General features: G+C 38.6%; 1 long non-coding RNA gene across 2 annotated transcripts; it reads right to left on the reverse strand.

Annotated features, from left to right (window-relative positions):
* Positions 1-882: 882 nt before the first annotated feature.
* LOC118534913 (uncharacterized) lies at positions 883-26979 on the reverse strand. 2 transcript variants are annotated; one of them, XR_013447014.1, is made up of 3 exons: positions 26846-26979; positions 26753-26769; positions 883-1485 (listed from the first exon to the last, which is right to left on the reverse strand). It is a non-coding gene; the product is annotated as an uncharacterized LOC118534913 (long non-coding RNA). The 2 variants fall into 2 exon arrangements; XR_013447015.1 differs by adding an exon at positions 11835-11916 and having other exon boundaries at positions 26753-26979.
* Between the last annotated feature and the right edge of the window lie 37 nt (positions 26980-27016).

The raw sequence follows: 27016 nt of genomic DNA on the forward strand, positions 1-27016 counted from the left end.
CAAGTTTGTAGTCAACAGAATCAGGACATCGGGAATGACAATCTTTCTTTCAAAGGACAAGCAGAAGTCATTTAAAGTTTAATCTTAGAGAAACACATGACCCCTTTCCCTTCACCTTAATAGACATATCTTGCAATCTTCATGACTTTTATGATTTTTAATTCTGTATGCTTAATTTTAAATGATTATGATTTATGTATACCAAACTTCATTTAATTTTTTATCAATCTATTGTATAATGCTTCAATGGCCACATAAGTCTATTAATATTAAGTTGCTGGATAATAATTTACCTAATCATATTTTTGTGCTTTGACGCTTTGGCCCATATCTAATCTAAATGTTGTGTACAAATGACTTGTTTCCCTTGAATTAATTATTTAGGATAACAGCATAGTGACAGATGTGGCAGATGTGTAGACGCTGGAGGAATAAAGATTTGAATTCAGAACTGGACTTTTCCACTTTTAGGCAACATGCCCGTGGGAATATTAATAATCCTCTCTGAAGCTCAAATGTCTCTCTCTCTCTCAAAATAAATAAAAAATCTTAAAAAAAAAAAAGAGAGAGCAAGAAAGAAGAGGAAGAGTTCAGTGTAAAACAGACGGAGCCTGGAGGGACAGTGTCAGAGCACTGATACAGGAGAGAGCCCAGAGTGTACAGGAAAATCAGAGAGTGGAGGAAGGCGCTTTTAAAAGGTGTTGCCCAGATTATGAATCATATCTCTCTAATGTTCTTCAGTGAATAAAAATAAAGAATGTAAACACTTTATAAAATTTGTGGCTGCTGATTCTGCCTCTGGAACGTGACTTTGCTCTGCAAACAATGTGGATCCCTAGATGCATAGGAATTAAGCCATCATCATCAACTTTATTAGTATTATCACATACTTATTCATAGACTTGAGATGACAGTATGAGGAGTGAAATCATTTTCATGACTAATAGCATTTTTCTATTCAGAAAGAATGTTCTGGTTTACACTGATCCGACTGCCTTTCAAAAGGGCGTACCAAGCTCTTCCCCTGGTCATCTGCTGTGCCAGGGTCTCCCGCTGGTTGAATTAGGTCAGTCACCAAGTAGCCTCTCTCTAGAAACCTGAGCATGTCTGTGCTTACTGGTGGTGGGACTCACTTAATCTTGGGGAGGAAGGGGTGCTTCTGGAGAATGCTGTTGTCTTCATGAGAAGCAAAGGCAAGGCAAGGACTTGACAGCTCTTCTCTCCCCAGGCCACTTCCCTGGGCCCCCATGGCGGGGGGTGGGGGGAGGCGGCAGTCATTAACTTTTATTGTCTCAGCAACTCCACAGTAAGTGTATATAACTGTATCACAAATCACAAAAAGTCTAATCTAGATTTACCAAGCTGATGAGAACAGCAGTTTCAGCCTTGAAGGGATCCAATTCTTAAAGACTTCTCAAGGACTTCTGCTTTCAGAGTTCAAGCCAGAGATCTGTTATCTTCTTGACCTGAATACCTAGTGAAAAGCTAAAAACAAACAATATCTGTATTAACTCAAGTTTACAATGAAATGGAAAGCAAAATTTAGAACAAGAGCAGAACCATGGATGTAGACCAGTTCACGAGAGTCATAAAACATTACCAGCTCTGTAAATAAATAATGCCCCTGGCCAGAGTAAATAATTAGCAAGTATCCATCTTTGCATCATGAATAGCAGTAGAACTGAGAATATTCACTTACAAAAGCAATGGCCACTCCAGTACCTCAGTCTAATTAAAGACGAAAAAAATATAAGACATCTAGAAAAAGGAACTGTTTAAGTCACCACCAATGTATACTGATAAAAGTCATGGAGTAATACAATAGCTTCTGCCCACAGTAATAATTCATGACACGGCCACGAGAGTCAAGGCATTGTGTTGATAAGTTTTGTGTGACATTGGGATCTCTAGTAAAATATGATAGATGTTTCTGGAAATGTGAAGTAGTCAAAGATGTCATTGAGTGAGTAGCTTTCAAAAAAGAAATTATTTCATATATTTATGCCATTTTAAAGGGAAGCTTGAAGTTCTATTGAATTGATTAAATTTAGCAGAAAGTTCTAATTCAGAAGCATTAGATGAAAAGAAGTTTGGAATTCTTGAGATGCAGGGCAATGGCTAGAGTAGTGAAGCCTGAAGCATAGTAAGCCTTACTCTCACCCTTACACACACACACACACAGCACATACTAAAAACGTACATGTAATTTTTAAAATTAGTCATAATGGCCATGAATGGAAAAGAGATGCCTTAGTACCTGGGAGGGCCATTGGGTGGGCAGAACTGGGAAGGGCTGGGATGAGTGGCTGGCTTCAGCAAGCTTGTCTACAAGTGCAACTTGGATCTTTTTAGTACTGGGGCGAAATCCCGCCCCCCCCCCCCCATGCAATCACCACCAGCAGCAGCCCCTCTGCTTCATCTGTTCCCACTGGCCTCCCCCTGACTCACTCCTCTTCCTGCCAAGTGCCAAAACTCTCTGAGCAGGAAGGGAAGTGGGTAGGAGGGGCAGGTAACAGAAGAGTGGAGCTTGCCTTATCAGCTTGAAAGAGGGCCACTAATGGAGCACCTGGCTGGCTCAGCTAATAAGGCATGTGACCCTGGGGCGCCTGGGTGGCTCAGTCGGTAAGCGTCTGGCTTCGGCTCAGGTCATGATCCCAGAGTCCTGGGATCAAGCCCCGCATCGGGCTCCCTGCTCAGCCGGAAGCCTGCTTCTCCCCCTCCCACTCCCCCTGCTTGTGTTCCCTCTCTCGCTGTCTCTCTCTCTCTCTGTGTCAAATAAATAAAATCTTTTAAAAAAATACAGGTCTCATCTTTAAAAAAGAAAAAAAAGGCATGTGACCCTTGATCTCAGAGTTATGAGTTTGAGCCCCACATTGAGGGTAGAGTTTACTTAAACAAAAAAGAGGGCTGCTAAATAAGCCTCTAGGATTGTTTTGTTTTGTTTAAATGCTGGATATCAGGCTCTAACAAGAGATCAGGTTTGATTCCTCCTATTGGCAGATAAAAAGAGAATAGGGTATGTAACTATACCTCTAGCGTAAGGTATCAGCCTTTTAAGAAATTAAGTCATATAAGTACCTTAAGAAATTATGGTTTTTATTTCATACAAATAAATACCCCTTCTTCCTCTTTATTGCTACACCATAGACTTCCAGCATCATTTATTCTCAAGACCCCTCTTTGGAGATAGGGACCTGAGAACACACTGATTATAAAGAAGCGTTAATTGAAAAGCATTTCCTGTGATTAGGGGTATAAAGCTGTTTCTCTGTTACTAAAGACTATCTACTAAATACCACAAAATAAAAATTTTAAACGGAAGAACCCTTCCTTCCACAATCTTAGGCTCACATCCTGCAAAGATGAGCACTTGGTACAACAGGCCCGCTACTGCCCCTCTATGCGCGTTAGCTGAACGCGCTGCGAACGTTCGGCCTCGCTACCCTCGCTTGACTGGCCTCGCATTCTTCCATTTATTTTGTGTTCTGGGCAGCACGGAACTTTTGGCAGAGTTTTGGACCACAGTGGCCGAGGGATTAAAAAGGGATATGCGCGAGAAATACTTCTTAATCTGCTGCCAAAATAAAAGCAAACAAAAGGAAAACGGTCATGCTAGGTATTAAAATGCAAGCTTTACCGGGGCTTGAAATCCTGCCAAGGGAACAGAGAAATCGGTGGACAATCGGTTAGGAATAGGTGGGAAGTGCTTTGACATGAAGAAAAACACCATTATCATCAGGACTCGCTGACAGTCGACAAACAGCAGAGGGGAGAAGCCATTGCCTGAGGCCCGTTCTGACTTGAAGGGATTTGAAGAGAATCGAAGCTGGGGATAGGTCTCCAAGGAATTCTGCTAAAAGCAGTGGTTTTTTCCTGGACCAACAGCATCAGTCTTACTTAGAACTTAAAACCATTAACTCTTGGCCTCGCTTTCCCTACCAAATTAGCAAGGCGATTCTAATGCCCGCTGGTTTGGGAACCACGGAGTTACGTTTCAGCTGGGCTCTCATTTCCATGCTGCGTCCCGGGGCATGTGCGCGCGTCTATGTTTAGAATTTTGGTTTGGAATAGAAACCTTTATATTTTTGCTTGTTTTAAGCCGGGGATGTTAGTGGAGGAATAATAAACACAAAGTGGAGTCGCTAAGTTACAATAAGTAATCTAAAATGATAGAAAAAGGCGAAAATAGGCAAATACTTTTTTGTTTTTATATTATTTTCCTTAACAGGCAAGTGCGAGTCACCTGAAATTCTCTTGACTTAAACATCATATTTGTTTTGATTTGGGAGGAACCTTAGGAACATCTGTTACCACCTCCTGGTTTTACAGATGAGGAAGCCGATGGGGTAAGGACATACCGACGAGCCCACGTTAATCGGAAATTCACCATCCTAATTCTAAGGCAGAGGGATTACAGGTAAAAGTTTAAATTCAGTGGCTATTCTTGATTGGGAGGGAAAAATAAAACGTTTATGCACGTTTTGTAAAATTAAATGGGTCGTTTCACTGTCCTCTCCATCTCCTGGCTGCTGCCCGCGGCTGGTGGCTAAGATTCGGATCATGAGAGGAACACATCTATCTCTCAGGAGGCCGAGGCTCAGCGGAGCAGACCGTGGCCCCAGCTGCAAGGCTGCCTTTGCCAGAGGAATGAAAGAGTCTTTTCACTCCCTGCTTCTTTGTGCCCCCATGCCAGGCCCAGCACCAGCAGTGGCCCCGCCTTCCTTCTGCGAATGCATGCTTCAATTCTAGAAGGAAATCGTAGGCGACTTGCCCAGGGAGGATTGCTCGTGAGTAAAGGAATAAGCTTTATGATAATTACTAATCACTATTATTTTACTTATGCACTATATCCCTCCTTTGAGAAGGCATTTAAGGGACCACTTTGTTGTTTAAGGGCTGGATGTCTGTCCCATCCTCTACCAGGCCTCAACATCCTCAGAAGGCAAGGGGATAGAGTCAGCCCTGGCTCCATGTCTCAGTGCTTCCTGCAGTGCTGGGTTGTTTGCCTTGCACACACTAAGGGCTCCGTGGGTATCTGGCGAATTACTGAGTGAGTGTGAGAGAGGAATGTGGGAAACCGGCAATGGAAAGCAGAGGGAAAATTTCCCGTTTGCCAGACGAGAGGGACAATTCCTGAGAACTGAATCCTTTTGTTTTTGCTTTACTTTTAGGAGTAAAGATAGTAAGAGGACACAAAGTTGTGTCAGGGTCACCCTGAAGTCAAGCATGGCAACCCGGATCCTTATGTATGTCCAAGTCTGGGAAAAGAGTATTTTCTAAGAGGGTAATGCCTGGGCTGGGAAACATTCCAAACCAGAGTCCAGGCAGTCTTCACAACTGGGATAAGTTATGTTTCCAAATGAAAATGAAAACCCAGAGTTAACCCAAAAAAGCAATGGTGAAATCATACCGAGATTTGGAGACAAATTGATATCTGTCATTTAACTCAGGTATCTGCTAATACTGTGATAGCAGTTATCCTGAGGAGTATCAAACTAGAATGTCAGATAAACTCTCCATCGCAATACTCCTAATAATTCTATTTTTTTTCCTACTACAGCTTCTGCACTAGATTTTAAGTGACTAAATGAATTAATATTTTTTTTTTATTCTGTCTGAGCCTTTTGCTATTTAAAGTCTTAATAAACAGTGACATGAACAAGATGTTGACACTTGGAAGAAAGAAAGATGGGACAATGACCTTGGTGGCAAATCAATAGCTGATTTAGTTTAGAGAAAAATGGAAGTATTTGAAGAAAAAACCCTGCAATTTGTTTTTTTGAAACATTATATTTATGCTCAAGAAACTTATGGTTTGATACATTAGGGTTTTAAATTTTCACTTTAGTAAAAATTGATTGGAAAATATAAAACAAACATCTAAATATGTAGATAGCTTGGCTTCTCTAAATATTGAATTTGACACACACAGTAACCAACTGATTAAGTTGACAAGATGTTTTAGGTTCTAACACCTTAGCTTGCAACTCTATTAGGAAAGGCATAGAAATGACGTATTAGAAATAACTTCTCTATTGGCAATTTTTTTAAAGTTAGGAAGAATAAAAACATCTTGGCTGGGAATCATGGAGATTGTGGGGAAGTCATATTCTAGTTCAGTGATTGATAAACATGACCTGAATGCCGAAATTCTCTCTGTTTTGTTTTGGATGACCCTTCTTCCTCAAAAGCTTTCTGGATTGGTTTTTGTTTATTTGGAAGCTCATGTGAGCCCCGTGAGGGGAGAGGACATGCCTGTGTGGTTAATTCCTGCATCCCCAGCAGCTAATGAAGTTCCTGACTCATGTGGGTAAAATGGAAGGGAGATAGGAAGCAACCAAAGAAACAGTATTTTTTTGTTGACATGTTTAAAATATCTTAAACTGATCATTTCCTTGAAAGAAAAACAATGAGCTTTAAAATTTTGTAGCCATGATCATTTTAGAGTTTATGAATAGTCATATACATGCCTTGAATCCTTTTCTTGTTTGTAATATTTAGACTTTAAGCATGTTGCAGCAAGAACAGGGAATGCACAAATAAATTACGGACTGTAAATTTGCTGAGGTAAATGCTTATTCATACTTATTCAGAGAATGTATTATTTTTTAAAGCTTAATAAAAGTAATTTTAATATATGTGTCTATTGTTATGTTTGAACCAAAAATTCTTTAGGTTGAGCCTAATACGATCACACTGGTAAGTGAGAAGGTGTCACCAGGGAAGCAGAAGTTCTGCTTCTCCTTTGCCTATGTAACTAGCAAGGCTGAAAAAACACGGACGTCTACCTCCCCATTTGTTCTCAGATGCCCTGCTCTAAGAGGAGCTCAAATTACACTATTTTAAAACCACAAAAAAAGTGCACGTAGGCTTCCAGCCTTTTATAATCAATATATTTTCAGAACTCAGCTGTGCTCAAAATTTCAGCTGGAAACTGAGTATCAGAAATGGTGTCAGTGCTTCGTACATAATAGATACTCAGATATTTGACTGTTTCTTTGAAATTGCTGAACCAGAACTCCTATCCAGGCAGGAAGATGGAAAGGTGAGAGAAATATAAGATTCGCTTCAAAATAATGAGGAAGTCCAGAGACTTCAAGGGAGGTATCCAAGGCAAGGGTGGTCATGGTGGCGCCGGTGGGGCTGATGGTGGGGAGAGGAGTGCGATCATTTTGGTGGAGGGAGAGGACGAGTTTCCTCTTGAGGGCAGTTGTGGCATTTGAGATAGATCTAGAAAGCAGAGTGTGTAGAAAGTATAGTTTGTTCTGGAACTTGACCTTGGTCAAGTTAAGTATGCAAACTTTCCGTGCCTCAGTTGTCTCATAGTAAGACAGAAGTAAGAATAGCACCTGCCTTGAGGGCGGATGTGTCCTGAAACTAATGAAGGTCAATTTTCAGGACCCATCACTTGTGCCTGTCCAGGTATTTATTTTTGTAAGTACTAATTTTGATATTTGTAATTTTATTTTATTTTATTTTACTTAATTTTCTTGTGATAAGAACACTTAACATGAGATCTATCCTCAAAAAAATGTAAGTGTGCAATACAGTGTTGTTAACTATGGCACTATGTTGCAAAGCATATCTCTAGAACTTACTCATCTTGTGTAATTCAAACTTTATATCCATTGATGAGCAACTCCCCATCTCCCTCTGCTGCCAGCCCCTGGTAACCACCACTCTAGCCTCTGAGTCTAGGAGTTTAACTATTTCAAGTTATCTCATATATGTGGAATCATGCAGTATTTGTCCTTTTGTGACCGGCTTCGTTCACTTAGCACAATGTCTTTCTTCAAGGTTCATCCATGTTGTAGCATACTGCAAGATTTCCTGACACTTGTATTTTTTCTGTTCTTTTTCTTCAAAAGGAACCCTAAAACTGTGTAAGTTTTAGGCTTCAGGGAACTTGGAGCCATTTCGGACAATGCTTAGGATTGCTCTCAGGATGAAATGAGCTAATTTACACTGAGTGTGTGGTGCACAGTACCTGCCAGAGGAGTGTCAGCTGTTTTTATTCTGTGGAGGTGAGATATGGCTGATGGATACATCTAGGATGATCCCTGGGCATTCTGGCTGGGGCTACGGGGTGCCACGCGCCCATAGACAGACTTGTTTAAAAATGAAGGAATACTGGTTCAATTCTGAATATGTTGAAGTGTGAAGTGCAGATAAAATATTCAGTGGGTATCCAGAAATGGCCGTGAAATAGTTAGGAACAGAGCTCAAGAGAGAGGTTAGAGTTATCAATTTGGGAATTATCCAAATGCAAAAGATAGTTAATGTCACAATTATGGTTGAGAAGGTTCGGGGCCAGTGTGAAGAATGAGAACTGAATAGGGCTCAGGGCTGAATCCTGGGGGACACCAGACTTTAACAATCAGATTGTGGTGGTGGTTACATGAATCTATATAATTTCATGGTCTTGTATACTCCCCTGCCCTCCAAAAAAGAGCATGTGTAAAAACTGGTGAAATCCGAGTAAGTCTTGTAGTTAACTGTACTGTGCTGGTGTAGATTTCCTGTTTTTTTTTTTTTTTTTTTTTTTAAAGATTTTATTTATTTATTTGACAGAGAAAGACACAGTGAGAGAGGGAACACAAGCAGCGGGAGTGGGAGAGGGAGAAGCAGGCTTCCTGCTGAGCAGGGAGCCCGATGCGGGGCTCGATCCCAGAACCCTGGGATCATGACCTGAGCCGAAGGCAGACGCTTAACGACTGAGCCACCCAGGCGCCCCGCAGATTTCCTGTTTTTAATACTGTATGATGGTTTTGTAAGATGTCATCCTTGGGGAAAGCTGGCTGACGGGTACATGAGACCACTATTCTTGCATCTTTTTCTGAGTTAAAGTTAAAAATAAGTTAAAAGTTAACAAGTTAAAAGTTAAAAATAAATTAAATAATTAAAGTTAAAAGTTAAAAAACAAGGCTGTAGCATTTGGATTGAGCTGAGCCAAAGCAGCCAAATAATTTAGAGTAAGATATTGTGTGCTGATATTATTTTTATGGCTCTCTTGAGCAGTGATCTAATTTCAGGCTAATTTCAGAAGAATGCAACCAACTGCACAAGCTAAAACAACTGTGACATTCCTGCTATAATTTGTCTCTGGTCCATAAGAACCCTAAATCTTTATAGGGGAAAAAATCAGGCAGAGGCAGAGAAGACTAGACAGAAAAATTCTGAGAAGGGGGTGAACCAACAGGGAGCAGCTCAGCATTTCTCTGTGGCACCAGGAATCAAAGAGAGGGAGAAATGCCTATTCAACCCAACACCTGACTTATTCCCAAGACACTAGGAAAACAAATTCTGTTTCATTCACATACTTCCACAGAAAAATTAATAAAGGAAAAATAAAATCAGCTAGATTTTTTTGGTTGTTGCTTTGAGAAAAAATAAAATCATTAATAATCTTTAGATTTTCCTCTTCTCATAGATCCTGGGGGATGGAAGGACTATTTGAAGTGATTTGGTTCCATGCTACTCAAAATTTGGTCTGTGGATGCCGGCAACATTGGCATCCTGTGGGGGCTTGCCAGAAATATAGACTCTCCGGCCCCACCCCAGACCTACTGAAGATGAATCTGTATTTTTCAAAGTATTCAGAGGATGTGTATGCACATCAAAGAACGCAAAGCCCTGGTCTTGCCAATCCTGCGTTTCCACCACATTCATTATCACCAACAGAAATTTAATAAAGAGGACAATTATTGCCAGAAGTTGGGAAGATAACCTCACATCATCGAAAAGATCCATGGAGTAAGATACTAATTTTTAAATTCGCTATGAACAAAATCTCATTTTTTTAAAAAAATTATTTATTTATTTGTCAGAGAGAGAGTGCCCAAGCAGGAGTGAGGGGCAGAGGGAGAAGCAGACTCCCCGCTGAGCAGGGAGCCCAACTTGGGACTCCATCCCAGGACTGTGGGATCACGACCTAAGCCGGAGGAAGCCATTTAGCCAACTGAGCCACCTAGAAGTCCCACAAAGATCTCATTTTTAAAAAAATCTTCCTATTCCATGTGCTGCTCTGCTTTCTTCTGCTGGTTTTGGGTTAGCAGCTGAGAGGCAGCAGGCTGAGGGGTCCTTTGCAGGTGCCAAGCAACCCCTGTGATGGCTGAGCTTGGTAGAGGGAAGGGCCCACACTTGTGGCCCCTACAGCTTCCACCTGGCCAAGGCCGGGAGCTTTCTCTTCCCCGTAGTGTGGAGGCTGCCTGCGAGGGGCTGGAGCTCAGAAAGAGCCAGGGAGGAGAGAGGCAATAGGGATTCTACATCCTGAGGTATGTCCCTATCCAACAGCAGTCCTTCCTTCTGAGTGTGATATTGGAATGCCTGTTTTGTTCAATGACGGGCTCACTACTGGACAGGTTGTTTAACAGAGATACAGTGAATACATTGCACTCGGTTATGACCCAGGAGATCTGGGGTTAGCCAAGCCCCTCCAGGACAGGTCACCTCACTGAACCTCTGTTTCTTCTTCCATAATACATGGGTCATATTTGCCCATGTTTGGTGTGAAGGTTGGAGTGATAATAAATGCCAGCCTAAAATGAAGGGTCATAGGGATTGCACAACATAGTATCTGCACAAGCCTGCTGACAGCTGTGTAGCCTCACACAAGCATAAAATATTTTTATCATTGATACTCACGATGACAAGAGTTGATCTTAAAACCAAAGAGCAAAAATATCAACTGTAAATATATCTGCTGTAATTAGTATAGCTTGATTATAGGAATGTTGTAATATGAAAAGTAAGTAGTAACCATAAATAGTGAAGTTTAGTGAGTTTTCAGTTTTGGCTTTCCATTAGAATAAAAAGAGGGCTTTTAAAGAATGCAGGAATTTTAAAAATAACTATGGTAGTTAATGTTCCTCGAGATTTATGAACTATGCTCTTGATAATCTATTAGGTGGAACCACGTGAAAGTGCTTGTATCCACATTTTAATATGGTTCCATCCAATATTTGCATTATGGTAAATTTGAAAAACATGGGAAATTTGCTTTGGTGGTGGTTTTGGTTGAAAACGTCATGGATTCTATGATCCAGAACTTTTTTGTTGTTGTTGTTAGAGAGTTCAGAAATACCACCCTTAAAAAGACAAATTCTTTTAACCATTTGAGGTTCTGCTTAATGCATTTTGTTCCCCAAAGTTTGAGGTAATACAGATGGCATGCATTATTCAGAAGATTGGAATAGAAACGTATATACTTTGATTTGCTTCCAGTTGGAACCAATTACCTTATATCAGTGGTGAAATCGATACAGACAACATTACTAGGTTAATGGGCAATATCGTTACACTGAATTTTAGCTCTATGATAGTATGTCTGTGCCTAATGTAAGTATTGGAGAAAGACAACAACTCCCATGACATTTCTGGGCAGAGTAATCTATCTATTACAGATTTCCAAGTTATAACTGAACTTTCAGAGCCTGCCTGGCATCTCAAAAGGTTCTTTGTCCATGGAGGTATTAAAGGACTACAGGGAATAGGAAAGTGTCACTTTGGGTTGAAGGTGGTGGCTATGTTAACACACCAATGTGAACATTCAGAACTTAAGGGAAGGGGATGGAGGGGCGGGCGCCTGGGTGGCTCAGTTGTTAAGCATCTGCCTTCGGCTCAGGTCATGGTCCCAGGGTCCTGGGGTCGAGCCCCGCATCGAGCCCTGCATCGGGCTCCCTGCTCGGCGGGAAACCTGCTTCTCCCTCTCCCACTCCCCCTGCTTGTGTTCCCTATCTTGCTGTGTCTCTATCTGTCAAATAAGTAAATAAAATCTTTTTTAAAAAAGAAAAAAGGGTAGGGGAGGGAGCGGGGGCTAAAAAAATTCTTACCACCTTATGCAAAAAACTTTTATTTGACAAGTTGAACTCGCTTGCCTCTCTGGAGCAACACACTTCTTCAGAGATCTTCACAGATCTGTGAAACAGAGAGAGTAATACCCATAGGGTGTTTCAGAGAGTAAAATGAGGTAAAATGAACACAAAGTGCCCCAGCATAATGCTCGGTACCTGGGAGATACTAAACAATTGTTAGTTCTCTTTCTCTCTGCTTTTCCCATATGTACAATCACCTCCAGTGTCTCCCATCTCAGTAAATAGCATCTAGAGGCATGTCCAGTTGCTTAACCCCAAATCTGAAAGACACCCTGACATCCTCCTCTCTCTCCACCTCCCCTCCCCGCTCCCAAACTTCTGGGAACCTATTAGGATAGCTCTAGGACTAACCATTCTGGGCTGCAGATTCGGTTTTACATGTTATTTTATTGGCAATGGAGGAATTTTCTCCAAAGATAAAAAATTTAAATACCAGTAGAAATATATACGCATATATCATTTTAAAATTACCCAAGCGATTGCAAAGTAAAATAGCTACCATTTATTCAGCATCTGCTATGTTCAAAGTGTATTTTTGAAATTTAACAACCTCTTAAATAGTACTTACAATGTGCCAGGCACATTTGATTTAATGGAAACAATTTTTATCCTAAGCATTTTAACACGGACTGATTCATGAAATAGTTATTATCATGACCTTGTTTTACCGTGAGGAAACGGTGGCACAGATAGGTAAAGTAGATTTGCCCAAGATCACAGAGGCAATCAGTGGCAGATTGAGAATTTGAACTCAGGCAGCTTGTTTTAAGGTCTGTGCTCTTGACCACTCCGATCGGCTGCCTTTTGTGAGGTACAGAGCACTGCGTACGTTATCTTATTTAATCCCCAGTGTCATCTTATGAAGTAGCTCTTGTTACCTGAATTATACAAAAGAGAGAACTGAAGCACTGAGAGGAAATTGCCCAAATTTATGTAGGCAGTAGGTAAGACTGCTAGGATTCAAACACGAATTCATTTGATAGTCCATGATTCTAGTATACATTTATTTTTAGAGCCAAATCAAAGAAACCAGCAAATTTGTAGTCTTGGCAAAATTTTCTCTGTCCTAGGATGTTTCAGATTCTTCCAAAGTATGTTACCTTTTGGGAACTGGATAACCAACCTTAAGATACTGTGTTACAGTAGAAAAACGCAAAAGTTTTAAAGCCAAAAACTCCAGTTTAAATTATAGTTCTACCACTTACCATTTGTGAGATTTTGATCATGTTACTTAGTGTTAACAAACTTCATTCTGTATGGTTTGGAGAGAGGGGGAATTCAAAGATAATATATGGAAACTATTCATACTGAGCATACAGTAATAGTTATTCAACAAAACATTAATTTTGACAAAATAGCGATTCTGAAAACAATCTTTGGGAATCTTGGGCTTTGTTAGGTGTTTGCTGTGTTGTTTGGAATATATTAAACTTCCTGAGCTTCCATTTCTTCATCTGACGATAGCCTCTTTATTGGTTTATTGGGGGGTGAAATAAAATGAGGGAGGTAAAATGACTAGTCAAGGACCTTCCACACAGTTGGGCTTCAAAAAATTGATACTGCTATGACCCCAAATTTGACTTTTCAGAAAATTTAATGGAAACTGTTTTCATCTGAAAGAGTTAAATTCCAAAGTCCTTAGTTAATATATCCTGATGGAGTAATTTATAGACTCTGAGAGTAGGCTTAATACATATGTAGTTTCTGTGGGCTGTTGAAAACTGGGTATTGTTAGCATTTTGATTTCTATCACTTCGGTAGTGCATAGGAAGCACCCCACTGTTACAAGCAAGGCTTGCGACTAAATACAGTTCAGTGATGCTTAGCTATGCTGTGATCTGACACCATAGGAACTTGTCTATATGTAAATTAAAGAATTGTTTTGGATGACAGAACTGATTCTTTTAAAAAGAAACAAGTATTTTCAAGTTCCACCTCTGTCCTGAATGTGATTTTTTAATAGCCAGTAACCTCTTTGTTGGTAATAACAATACCAATTGTTCCAAACAGACTGAGCCTATAGAAAAAAATAAATTCAAATTTATTTGATTTCTCATCTTCATATGGCACCAAGTCTTTGCAGCTATATTAGGTGGACGAGTGTTTTTTAAAGTTTGTGTTGCTGTAAGAAAAGAGACTTTATTTTTAAAGAAACAGCTTCAATTAGAAATCCAAACTGACCAAAAAAAAAAAAAAAAAGAAGAAGACTAAGAAACATAAACTGTTCAGAAAATAAATATGATTGAATGATGAAGAATTTCTGGAAAGAATTGCTTGAAAAGTTTTAACTATGAAAATATAACCATTGGTATATTTTTATAAAGTGTTACAAAATTAGCAGGCTTTTGTTTTTCTTTCTTTTTTAATTTCATGAACATCTTTGCTTATGAACTCTATATGAACTTATGCATTCAAATCTGTGTTTTGTTGAGTATTGTGTTCCTGGTTATCTGCTATAACATCAGTTTATTTGGGCAGTCAGGCTGGGATGGGCCAGCTCCAAGAACTGAGAGTGCTGAAGAAGGGATTTCTAGACCTAGATCTTTCCACTAAAATTGCCTGGATATTGCCAGAAAAGTACTAGCTGTTCTGCAATGGGAATCCCTCCAACACAATCAGGATATCCAATAATGAATTCCTAGTGTTCGGTAGATTTTACCAGCAAGTCATCACACATTTTTCTTCTTAGCTTCCCTAATAAGTGACATACTCAAGAGGGGAAGGGGCTAGTGTCTAACTAGTTATCACAGCCAACCAGCCCTAAAGATACCTTCTTAAGAGTCTTTATTCTTATAACCCCTAATTACATGGAACTTGAAAAACCTTTATAAGTCTACATGGGATACTTAAATATAACCACCATTTTAATAATGTTGAAGATGTAACCACTTTGGTGTTTTATCAAGGGGTTCTTTCACATTCCACTTACAGGTTTCTTCTATAAAAAGACAAGCAGAGTTTAAACAGAAGTTCAAACTTCAGGTATATTCTTGGTGATCTCTGACTGAAGGGCATTTATATTTTCTTTGCACTCCATTTTTACCTCTTGTAGAAAATCTGATGCTGTCTTCGAGATGTCCAAAAATTCCCAAGGGTTTTACAGTCTCAAGGACACCTCTGAGTCTAGGCTTTTACTTTCCCTAATTCAGTTCATGGATTCTCTCAGCATTATTCATATATTTGTCTTGTTCTGGACCATGTGAACAAGATGGGTATTGAGCCTCTTTTCTAAATTTCTCACCAAAACAAAACAAAAACAGAACACAAAGAATTTTTTGAAAACTACACTGAAGGATTCAGGAAACTTAGGCTTCTTACATCACAATAGCAAAAACAACTTCAAATGCAGAATCATACAACTTTTTTCTTCTGAGTCCTTTGTCAATCTACCATGTTGCTTTTCTTACCTTCTCAGTTTTCACTGCCCCGCATTCCCCACTCCACCTGCTGCCAGTCTGCTCACTTCTAATGTACTATTACAAAATGCTGTAAGTGTTCATTTATTTTCTCTTATTTGCCCGTGTCCTTGGGGACTCACCCTGACTCTAAGTGGTTTACCAAGATTTCCTTAAAACAATGCGGTTGCTGTAAGAAGAATTTTGGTGTTTGGTTTTAAACTCTACCCCACCCCCTTATTATGCATTTTAAGTGTATAGAAGATGAGGTATTTTACTAAACCAGCCATTAGCCTCTGTATAACATAATATAAAAAATATCAACTTGGCTAGAACAAAGCCAAATCAGACTAGTAAGAAATATTAAAGGAATTGTTTTCCATACTTTAATAGATTGGGTTTTTTTAAGGAGATTATATATATATATATAATTTGCTAAGGAAGAGACTCAATATTTCATATGGAAATATAAACTTACAAAGCCTACGTAAGTATCTCCAACTCTATGAGTAAGACATTACTTTTATCTATTTATTACTCAGTTTCTAAAATGCTGCATTTGTCCAGCATCCACTATTTGCTCTGCAAGGGGAAAATTATACTGTACTAAGAACATCACAGTTATTGATCTTTGGTCAAATTCATGCTTTCCATATGCAAAAAGTTTAAGGAAGAAAAGTGTAATGACATCATACATTGAAGACCTAGCCTCATGTGGAACTCTTAGAATATTATCATCACATTAGTCTTCAATATATTGTACTTAGCAGGAGTTTTATTTTACACCGAGTCATTCTATTGAGTTTAACATGAGCTGGGAGCAAAGGTAATATCACCAGTGATAACCTAAATCAGTTCATTTTATGTGGACAGAATTTCTCTGCCTCTACATTTATAAATATTAAAATTAGAATAGAATTGAAGCTGAATTCTGTCCCATTCTAGAAATAAATGATAATCATCTAGAAATATATGAATTGGAAAAAAGTCCCTGTCACCTCTTCAAGATATATTTCCAATAAATATATACTTCTTGTTCAATAAATATTTATCCAAAGATAAAATACATATAAATACAAATAATTATAATAATCCCTCTACCCAGGAGGTATTTTTCAAACTGCTTTAAATATAATACATAGAGTTCACTCATTTTAAATGTACAATTCAATGAATTTTATTATATTTACAGAATTAAAAAACCATCATCACAATCTAATGTTAGAACATTTCTATCACCCTAAAAAAAGAAAACCCATGCCCATTTACAGTCAATTCCAATTACCAACCACAGCCATAGGCAACTACTACTCTATTTGCCATTAAAAAAATTTACAAAAATAGAATCATATATGTTCATGTCTGGATTCTTTCACTGAGGTTTATCCATGTTGCAGTATTTTTGGAACCAAATAACACCCACTATATGGATTTATCACAATTTCAAAAATCTATTCATCAGTGGATTGATACTTGTTTGGGTTATTTTTACTTTTTGGCCATTTTTAAAATGCTATGAACATTTCTGTCAAGTATACCTGGACACTTTGTATATGTGTACCAGTATTTGTATTGTTTGTATTATATGTATTATAGGTGTTCTATTTCCAGAATAAGGCAGGATTCAGCACCAATTCTATCTCAATTTTAACATTTATCGATGAGAAAGCTGAGAAACTCTATGCACCTAAACTAAATAAAGAGAAGTGGAAGGAATTTTATAACAGCAGCATCACTTGATTTTTTTGAACCAAGAGATATGAAAACATGTACACAACTTCACCTCTGATGGAAATTGCAGGTCATAAAGTAAGTCTACATATAACTTTTTAAGAAACAGTCAAATTGATTACCAAAATATGGCTGCATCATTTTACATTGTACCAGTAATACATGAGGGTTTGAATTTCTCCAAATCCTTGTCAACACTTGTTAGTATCTATCTTTTTTTATTACAGATATTCTAGTGGGTAAATAATGACATATTGTGGTTTTTATTTCCATTTTTCTAAAGACTAATTACATTGAACATATTTTCATATGCTTTCTGGCCATTTGTATATCTTTGGAGAAATGTCTATTCAAATCCTTTGCCCATTTTAAAATTATATTACATACCTTTTTAGTTATTAAGTTATAATAGTTCTTTATATATTCTAAATACAAGTCAGATATAATAATTTGCAAATAATTTCTCATAGTCTGTGGGTTGTATTTTCAATTTCTTGATGGTGTCTTTTGAAGAGCAAAAGGTTTTAATTTTGATGATGTACAATTTACCAAATTTTCTTTTATTGCTTATATTTTGGGGGTGATAACTAAGAAATCATTGCTTCACCCAAGTTTATGAAGATTTACTCATGTTTTCTTCTAAGGGTTTTATAGTTTTAGTTCTTACAGTTAAGTCTTTGATCCATTTTGTGTTAATTTTTTAGTATGGTATGAGATAAGGGTCCAAATTCACCTTTTTTGAATGAATTTCCAATTGTTCCATTTGTTGAAAAGAATATTTCTTTCCCATCAGATTTTCTTGGCACTTTTGTTGAAAACCAGTTAACTGTAAATGGGCTTATTTATGGGTTCTTAATTCTGTTCCATTGTTCAATTCTATCCTACGTATGTTTGTCCTTATGCTAGTACCAAACTGAATTGATTACTGAAGCTCTGTAGTAAATTTTTATATCATAAAGTGTGGGGGGAGCTAAGATGGTGGCATAGTGGGAAGACCCTAGGCTTACCTCGTCCCTCAAACATAGCTAGATAACTATCAAATCATTCTGAATACCCAAGAAATTGACCTGCGGACTGACAAACTGCACAACTAGAGGGAAAGAAGAGGCCACATTGAGGAAGGTAGGAAGTGTGGAGATGGGCTTTAGGGAAGAAATGGATCATGGGTGCTGCAGAGGGGAGGGAGCCCTGGTTGCAGAAATAGGCAAGACAGAGTGGAGCACACAGGGATATGCACAAGGGGAACACTTCCCCAAAGCCATTGGCTGGGTAAACAAGAGGGGCTGATTTTCATGAGTTTTTGCAACCAGTGGGGCTCAAAAACTGGAGTTTTAGAAGTCCACAGGCTTGGCTGGGATAGAGTCCTGACGGCACTCCCCTACTCCAGGAGAGAAGGCATGCAAGCAATCCTGGGGTGGATGGCACAATCTGAGCATCACCAAAGGCTCATGGGGAGAGACTATTCACTCTTCTTAGAGTGCATCTGTGAGAGGTGACATTTGCAGTGTTGCCTCTCAGGTGACAAAAGATCCAGTGGACACCATTTCCCTCCCCCACCCCTCAGCATAGGCACAGAGATACCTGCTGAGGGTGGCTAACCCAAATACTGGAGCTTTAGCCTGCTTTCCTCCAAATTCCACACCCCTGTGTTCTAGTGTGATTGCCCTTCTCAGTCAAACTTGCATCAGTCCCAGCATGGCAAGATCTTCCCCTGGAAGACCAGTGCAGGTTCCCACCTCACCAAGTCCTTAAAGTTTGGAGTTTTTAAAAGTCAGCAGATTTGGCTGGGGTAGAGCCCAAAGTGCAATGCATTGCTCCAGGCAGGCAAGCACCCTGGAGACAGACAGCATGAAAACAGCAATCTGAAAAATGCCTGGGATGCACTAGGAGAAATTATTCGCTCTTCTGGGAGTGCTTCTCTAAGAGCAGCAAGCATTGAGTCCCTTCTCTGGCGACAAAGAAACTGGTTGGTATCATTTCCCTTCCCCACCCCTCAGCATAAACCAACTTCACTAAACAGCACAGTGCCAATGCTGGCTGCCTAACCTGCTTACACCAAGTCCCACCTCCTTGCACTCTGCTGGTACTGCTTTTCTTGGGCAGGTGTGCCTAAGGACCAGCACAGCAGGCCCTTTCCCCAGAAGACCAGCACAAAATCCTGAACGCACCATGTCTACCAACCACAAAGTTCTACAGGCTTCAGTTCTAGAAGTAGCATCAAGTTTCATTTAACAAGCAGACCACAGCACACCTAGTTAAAACTCACCTCATTCTGGCCAAGGTCCAAACACTGCCCACTGTGGGCAAGGAGAACCTTTGCAGATGACTGACCTGAGGGAAAGAGCAGCCAAAACATAGCAGCAGAGTATAAACAGCACAGACCAGAGACACTCCTTGGAGCACCAGGCCCTGGACACTATATGGCCTCCCCTTTTTAAGGCCATTACTCTCAGGAACAGTATATATAACAGGCTTTTCTAATGCATAGAAGAAGACAGAGACCTAGACAAAATGCCAAGACAGAGGAATTCATTCCAAAAGAAAGAACAAGGTCACAGCCAGAGATCTAACGGAAACAGATATAAGTAATATGCCTGATGGAGAATTTAAAGCAACAATCATAAGGATATTCACTGGACTTGAGAAAAGCTGGAAAGACCCTTACCACAGAGATAAAGGAGCTAAAAAACAATTAGGAATTAAAAATGCAATAACTGAAATTTGAAACCAACTGGATATAATGACCTAAAGGATGGAAGAAGCAGAGGAACAAATAAGTGATATAGAAGACAGAATTATGGAAAATAATGAAGTTGAACAAAAGAGAGAAAGAAAAACTACGGATCACAAGAGCAGACTTAGAGAACTCAGTGACCATATCAAAAGTAGTAACATTTGTATCATAGGAGTCCCAGAAGAATAAGAGAGACAAAAGGGAGCTGAAGGTTTATTTGAGGAAGTAATAGCTGAAAACTTACCTAATCAGGGGAAGGAAACAGAGATCCAAATCCACAAGGCACAGAGAACTCCCATCAAAATCAACAAAAGCAGGCCAACATTAAGACCCTGTAGTTAAATTTGCAAAATATAGTGATAAAGAAAAAAAATCCTAGAAGCAGCAAGACATTTCCCTAACTTGCAAGGGAAAGCCCATAATCTACTGGCAGATCTCTCAACAGAAACCTGGCAAGCCAGAAGGGAGTGACATGATATATTCAACCTGCTGAATGGGAAAAATCTGCAGCCAAGAATACTCTATCCAGCAAGGCTAACATTCAGAACAGAAGAAGAAATAAAGAGTTTCCCAGACAAACAAAAACTAAAGCAATTTGTGACCACTAAACCAGCCCTGCAAAAATATATTAAAAGGGACACTTTGAGTGGGAAGGAAAGACCAAAAGTGACAAAGACTAGAAAGGAACAGAGAAAATCTCCAGAAACAATGACAAAACAAGTAATAAAATGGCACTAAATATATATCAATCAATAATTACTCTAAATGTAAATGGGCTAAATGCTCCAATCAAAAGACATAGGGTGGGGCGCCTGGGTGGCTCAGATGGTTAAGCGTCTGCTTTCGGCTCAGGTCATGATCCCAGGGTCCTGGGACCAAGTCCCACATTGGGCTACCTGCTCAGCAGGGAGCCTGCTTCTCCCTCTGCCTCTGCCTCTCTCTCTCTCTCTCTCCCTGTCTCTCATGAATAAATAAATAAAATCTTCAAAAGACATAGGGTGTCAGAATGGATAAAAAACAAGACCCACCTATATGCTGCCTATAAGACTCATTTTAGACCTAAAGACATATGCAGATTGAATGTGAGGGGATGGAGAAACATTTATCATACAAATGGACATCAAAAGAGAGCCAGAGTAGCACTACTTATATCAGACAAACTAGATTTTAAACCAAAGACTGTAAAAAGAGATGAAGAAGGGCACTATGTCATAATAAAGGGGACTATCCAACAAGAAAATCTAAGAATTATAAATATCTATGCCCCTTGGGAGCACCCAAATATATATATGAAACAATTAATAACAAACATAAAGGAATTCATTGATAAAAACACAATAATAGTAGGGGACTTTAACACCCCATTTCCAACAAGGGACAGATCATCTAAGCAGAAAATCAACAAGGAAATAATGGCTTTGAATGACAAACTGGATCATATGGACCTAACATATATATTCAGAACATTCCATCCTAAAGTAGCAGAATACATATTCTTTTCAAGTGCACATGGGACATTCTCCAGAATAGATCACATACTAGGTCACAAATCAGTGCTCAACAAGTACAAAAAGATTGAAATCATACCATACATATTTTCTGACCAAAATGCTATGAAACTTGAAGTCAACCACAAGAAAAAATTTGGAAAGATGACAAATACATGGAGGTTAAACAACATGCTACTAAAGAATGAATGGGTCAATCAGGAAACTAAAGAAGAAATAAAAAAAATACATGGAAACAAATGAAAATGAAAACACAATGGTTCAAAACCTTTGGGATGTATCAAAAGCGGTCATAAGAGGAAGTATATTCTAATATAGGCCTACCTCAAGAAGCAAGAAAAATCTCAAATAAACAACCTAACCTTAAACCTAAAGGAGCTAGAAAAAGAATAACAAACAAAGCCTAAAGCCAGCAGAAGAAGGGAAATAATACAGATTAGAGCAGAAATAAATTATATACAAGCTTAAAAAAAAAACAGATTAATGAAACTAGGAGCTGGTTCTTTGGAAAAATTAATAAAATTGATAAACCCCTAGCCAGACTTATCAAAAAGAAAAGAGAAAGGACCCAAATAAATAAAATCACAAGTGAGAGGGGAGAAATAACACCACCACAGAAGTACAAAGAGAATATTATGAAAAATTATATGCCAACAAATTGGACAATCTGAAAGAAATGGATAAATTCCTAAAAATACATAAATTACCAAAACTGAAACAAGAAGAAATAGAAAAATTGAACAGACCAATAGCCAGCAAAGAAATTGAATCAGTAATCAAAAATCTCCCAACAAATAAAAGTCCAGTCCAGATGATTTCACAGGGGAATTCTACCAAACAGTTAAAGAAGAGTTAATGCCTATTCCTCTCAAACTGTTCCAAAAAACAGAAATGTAAAGAAAACTTCCAAACTCGTTCTGTGAGGCCAGCATTACCCTGATTCCAAAACCAGACAAAAACTCCACTGAAAAAAGAGAACTACAAGTCAATATCCCTGATGAACATAGATGCAAACATAGATGCAAAAATTCTCAACAAAATACCGGCACATCAAATCCAACAGTACATTAAAAGAATCATTTACCACCATCAAGTGGCATTTATTCCTGGGCTGCAAGGGTGGTTTAATATTTGCATATCAATCAACATGATATACCACATTAATAAAAGAACAGATAAGAGCCATATGATCCTCTCAATAGATGCAGAAAAAGCATTTGACAAAGTACAACATTCATTCATGATAAAAACCCTCAACAAAGTAGGGATAGAGGGAACATACCTCAACATCCTAAAGGCCATATATGAAAAACCCACAGCTAATATCATCTTCAATGGGGAAACACTGAGAGCTTTTCCTCTACAGTCAGGAACAAGACACGGATGTCCACTCTCACCACTGTTATTTAACATAGTACTGGAAGTCCTAGCCTCAGCAATCAGACAATAAAAAAATAAAAGGCATCCAAACTGGCAAGGAAAAAGTCAAACTTTCACTATTTGCAGATGACATGATACTTTATATAGAAAATCCAAAGACTCCACCAAACAATTGCTAGAACTGATACACGAATTCACTAAGGTCACAGGATACAAAATCAATGTACAGAAATCCATGGCATTTCTATACAACAATAATGAAGTAGCAGAAAGAGAAATTAAGGGATCAATCCCATTTACAATTGCACCAAAAACCATAAGATACTTAGGAATAAACCTAACCAAAAAGGTAAAAGATCTGAACTCTGAAAACTACAGGATGCTGATGAAAGAAATTGAAGATGACACAAAGAAATGGAAAAACATTCCATGCTCATGGATTGGAAAAACAATATTGTAAAAATGTCTATACTGCCCAAGACAATCTACACATTTAATGTAATCCCTATCAAAATGCTACCAGCATTTTTCACAGAGCTAGAACAAACAATCCTAAAATTTGTACGGAACCACAAAAGACCCAGAACAGCCAAAAACGATCTTGAAAAAGAAAAGCAAAGCTGGAAGCATCACAATTCTGGAGTTCAAGTTATATAACAAAGCTGTAGTGATTAAAACAGTATGGTACTGGCACAAAAACAGACACATAGATCAATGAAACAGAATACAAAACCCAGAAATGGACCCACAATTATATGGTCAAGTAATCTTCAACAAAGCAGGAAAGAATATCCAATGGGAAAGAGTGTCTTCCAAACCATAAGAGACTCTTAATCTCAGGAAACTGAGGGTTGCTGGAGTGGAAGGGGGTGGGAGGGATGGGGTGGCTGGGTGATGGACATTGGGGAGGGTATGTGCTATGGTGAGTGCTGTGAATTGTGTAAAACTGATGAATCACAGACCTGTACCCCTGAAACAAATAATACATTACATGTTAATTTAAAAAAAGAGTGTTTTCAACAAATGGTGTTGGGAAAAATGGACAGCAACATGCAAAAGAATGAAACTGGACCACTTTCTTACACACCATACACAAAAATAAATTCAAAATGGATGAAAGACCTAAATGTGAGATAGGAAACCATCAAAATCCTAGAGGAGAACACAGGCAATAACCTAACCTGGTCATAGCAAATTCTTACTAGATATGTCTCCCGAGGCAAAGGAAACAAAAGCAAAAATAAACTATTGGGATTTCATCAAAATAAAAAGCTTCTGCACAGCAAAGGAAGCAATCAACAAAACTAAAAGGTAATCTATGAAATGGGAGAAGATATTTGCAAGTGACATATCTGATAAAGGGTTAGTATCCAAAATATATAAAGAACTTATAAAACTGAGCACCCAAAAAACAAATAATCCAGTTAAAAAAATGGGCAGATGACATAGACATTTTTCCAAAGAAGACATATAGATAGCTAACAGACACATGAAAAGATGCTCAACATCACTCATCATCAGGGAAATACAAATCAAAACCACAATGAGATACTACCTCACACCAGTCAGAATGGCTAAAATTAACAACTCAGGAAACAACCGACATTAGCCAGGATGCAGAAAAAGGGGAACCCTCTTGGACTGTTGGTGGGAATGCAAATGGGTGCAGCCGCTCTGGAAAACAGTATGGAGGTTTTCCAAAAAGTTAAAAATAGAACTACCCTACAATCCAGCAATTGCACTAGGTATTTACCCAAAAGATTTAAAAAAAATACTGATTCAAAGGGATAGATGCACCCTGATGTTTATAGCAGCATTATCAACAATAGCCAAATTATGGAAAGAGCCCAAATGTACATCAACAGATGGATGGATAAAGAAGATATATATATATATATAATGGAATATTACACAGCCACCAGAAAGAATGAAATCTTGCCATTTGCAAGGACGTGGATAGAGCCAGAGAGCATTATGCTAAGCAAAATAGGTCAGGCAGAGAAAGACAAATACTATATGATTTCATATGTGGAATTTAAGAAACAAAACAGATGAACCTATGGGGAAAAAAAAGAGAGAGAGAGGCAAACCAGGGAACAGACTCAACTATAAGGAACAAACCGAGGGTTCCTGGAGCAGAAGTGGGCAGGGGGATGGGTAAAATGGGTGATGGTTATGGAGGGCACTTGTAGTGATGAGCCCTGGGTGTTATATGAAAGTGATAATCACTGTATGTTAACTAATGGAAATTTAAATAAAAACTCAAAAAGCAAAAGAAACAAAACAAAACAAACAAACAAAAATGTCCTTCACCTTTGTTCTTTTTCAAGATTGTTTTGGCTATTCTGGCTCCCTTGCATTTCCATGTGAGTTTAGGATTAGTTTGACAATTTCTGCAAAATAGTCATCTGGGATTTTCTTAGGGATTATGTTCCATCTGTAGATCAATTTGGGGAATATTGCGATTATAACAATATTAAATCGGTCTGCGAATATGGAATGTCTTTCCATTCATTTAGGTCTTCTATGAACACTCTCAGCAATGTTTTGTAGTTTTTGGTGTACAAGTCTTGCACTTATTTTCTTAAATTTATTCCCAAGTATTTTGTTCTTGATAGTATTCTCAATGACATTCTTAATTTCATTTTTGGAGCGTTCATTGCTAGTGTTTAGAAATACTATTGATTTTTGTATGTTGATCTTTTATCCTGCAACTTTGATGTACTTAGTAGCTTTGTAGTAAATTTTACGGTTTTTTTTTTTTTTTAAAGATTTATTTATTTGAGAGAGAGAATGAGATAGAGAGAGAGAGCATGAGAGGGGGGAGGGTCAGAGGGAGAAGCAGGCTCCCCGCTGAGCAGGGAGCCTGATGCGGGACTCGATCCCGGGACTCCAGGATCATGACCTGAGCCGAAGGCAGTTGCTTAACCAACTGAGCCACACAGGTGCCCCTATGGTTTTCTATATATAATAACCTTGTATTTCGAAATTTCAAGTTTTTAAACACTTTAACTTTTATGGCTATTGCAAAATTTTAAAATTAGATTTAAATTTATGTACCTATGATGCAAAGAAGTTTGATAGGTGATCAAGAAAAGACTTTCCAGAATAAAGAAATATTATATTGGGATAAATTTTCATGAAGAACTATGGAAATACAGGTTCAGGAAGAAAAGGAATCATGTAAAATTTCTCATTAAAGAAAAGCTTGTTCATGCAGTTATAAAAATTGATGGAGGATATCAAATTGCCTGGTATTTAGGTTCCACTGGCTACATTTAGAAGGGTTATGTAGCAGTTTTATTTTAAAAATGTCAATTTACTATAGAACACTTTGCATCTTTTGCAACTATTTAAATCAGATCAAAATTTTTATGTATGGTCTATCTAAAAATGAAGGAAAAGGTACAGTCACATTTTTCCAGAATTCTTTTAGGGAGAACAAGAGCAAAATCATTTAAACCCTTGTATTAACGCATACCTTCCTAACAGGTTTTTCTCTTTGGGATGACTGTTACCTTTCTTCGATTTGGGGAAATTCCCAAATGGCCCCTAAGTTAAAAGCCTCACCCAGTGATCACACAACAGTCCTCATCATTAATTAATTTTGATTGAGTAAATAATTCATCTAGAATTAAGTCACTGCCATCCCTCAACAAGTCACTTAGCTAGGCGTAAATGCTCAGGGCACTATATGTATAATTTTTTAAAGGCAAGTCTATTGAAGAATATAAAATGTCATCTATAGCATTTTAGTAATTTTAAAGAAGTTTTGGAGAAAGGTAAGGTATGTTCACTTTGATTTTCCCTTTTTAGCCTCTCACAATCATAAATGGTATTAGCACAGTTGCTCTTTATCCTGAGGAGTCAGGAATTTAACATTGACCATACTGCTGCACACACACACACACACACACACACACACACACACCTCGAGACCTTGACACACACAGATTGACCATATTGCTACACACACACACACACACACACCTCGAGACTTTGACCATACTGCTACACACACACACACACACACACCTCGAGACTTTGACACACACACTTTGACCATACTGCTACACACACACACTTTGACCATACTGCTACACACACACACACACACACCCAGTCGTTTACCATTGGAGGTAACTGTCCTAGAATACATTAGTAACAAAGATTAACACACACACACACACACACACACCCTAGACTTTTACCATTGGAGGTAACTTAGAATACATTAGTAACAAAGATTAGGTTCCAGAAGAGTTGGGAGAATCAGCCTTTGTTCTCTCTCCCACGTGCACTGTGTCCAGGGCTCCCTCTAGCCGTGACCGCTCTCACTGGCCACCACTCTTTCCTAGCCCCTCCAGCGGCCTTGGTTCCGCTCGGGAGAAAGAT

This window comes from Halichoerus grypus, chromosome 4 (assembly GCF_964656455.1).
Source record: "Halichoerus grypus chromosome 4, mHalGry1.hap1.1, whole genome shotgun sequence".
In the NCBI taxonomy this organism is placed as follows: domain Eukaryota; kingdom Metazoa; phylum Chordata; class Mammalia; order Carnivora; family Phocidae; genus Halichoerus; species Halichoerus grypus.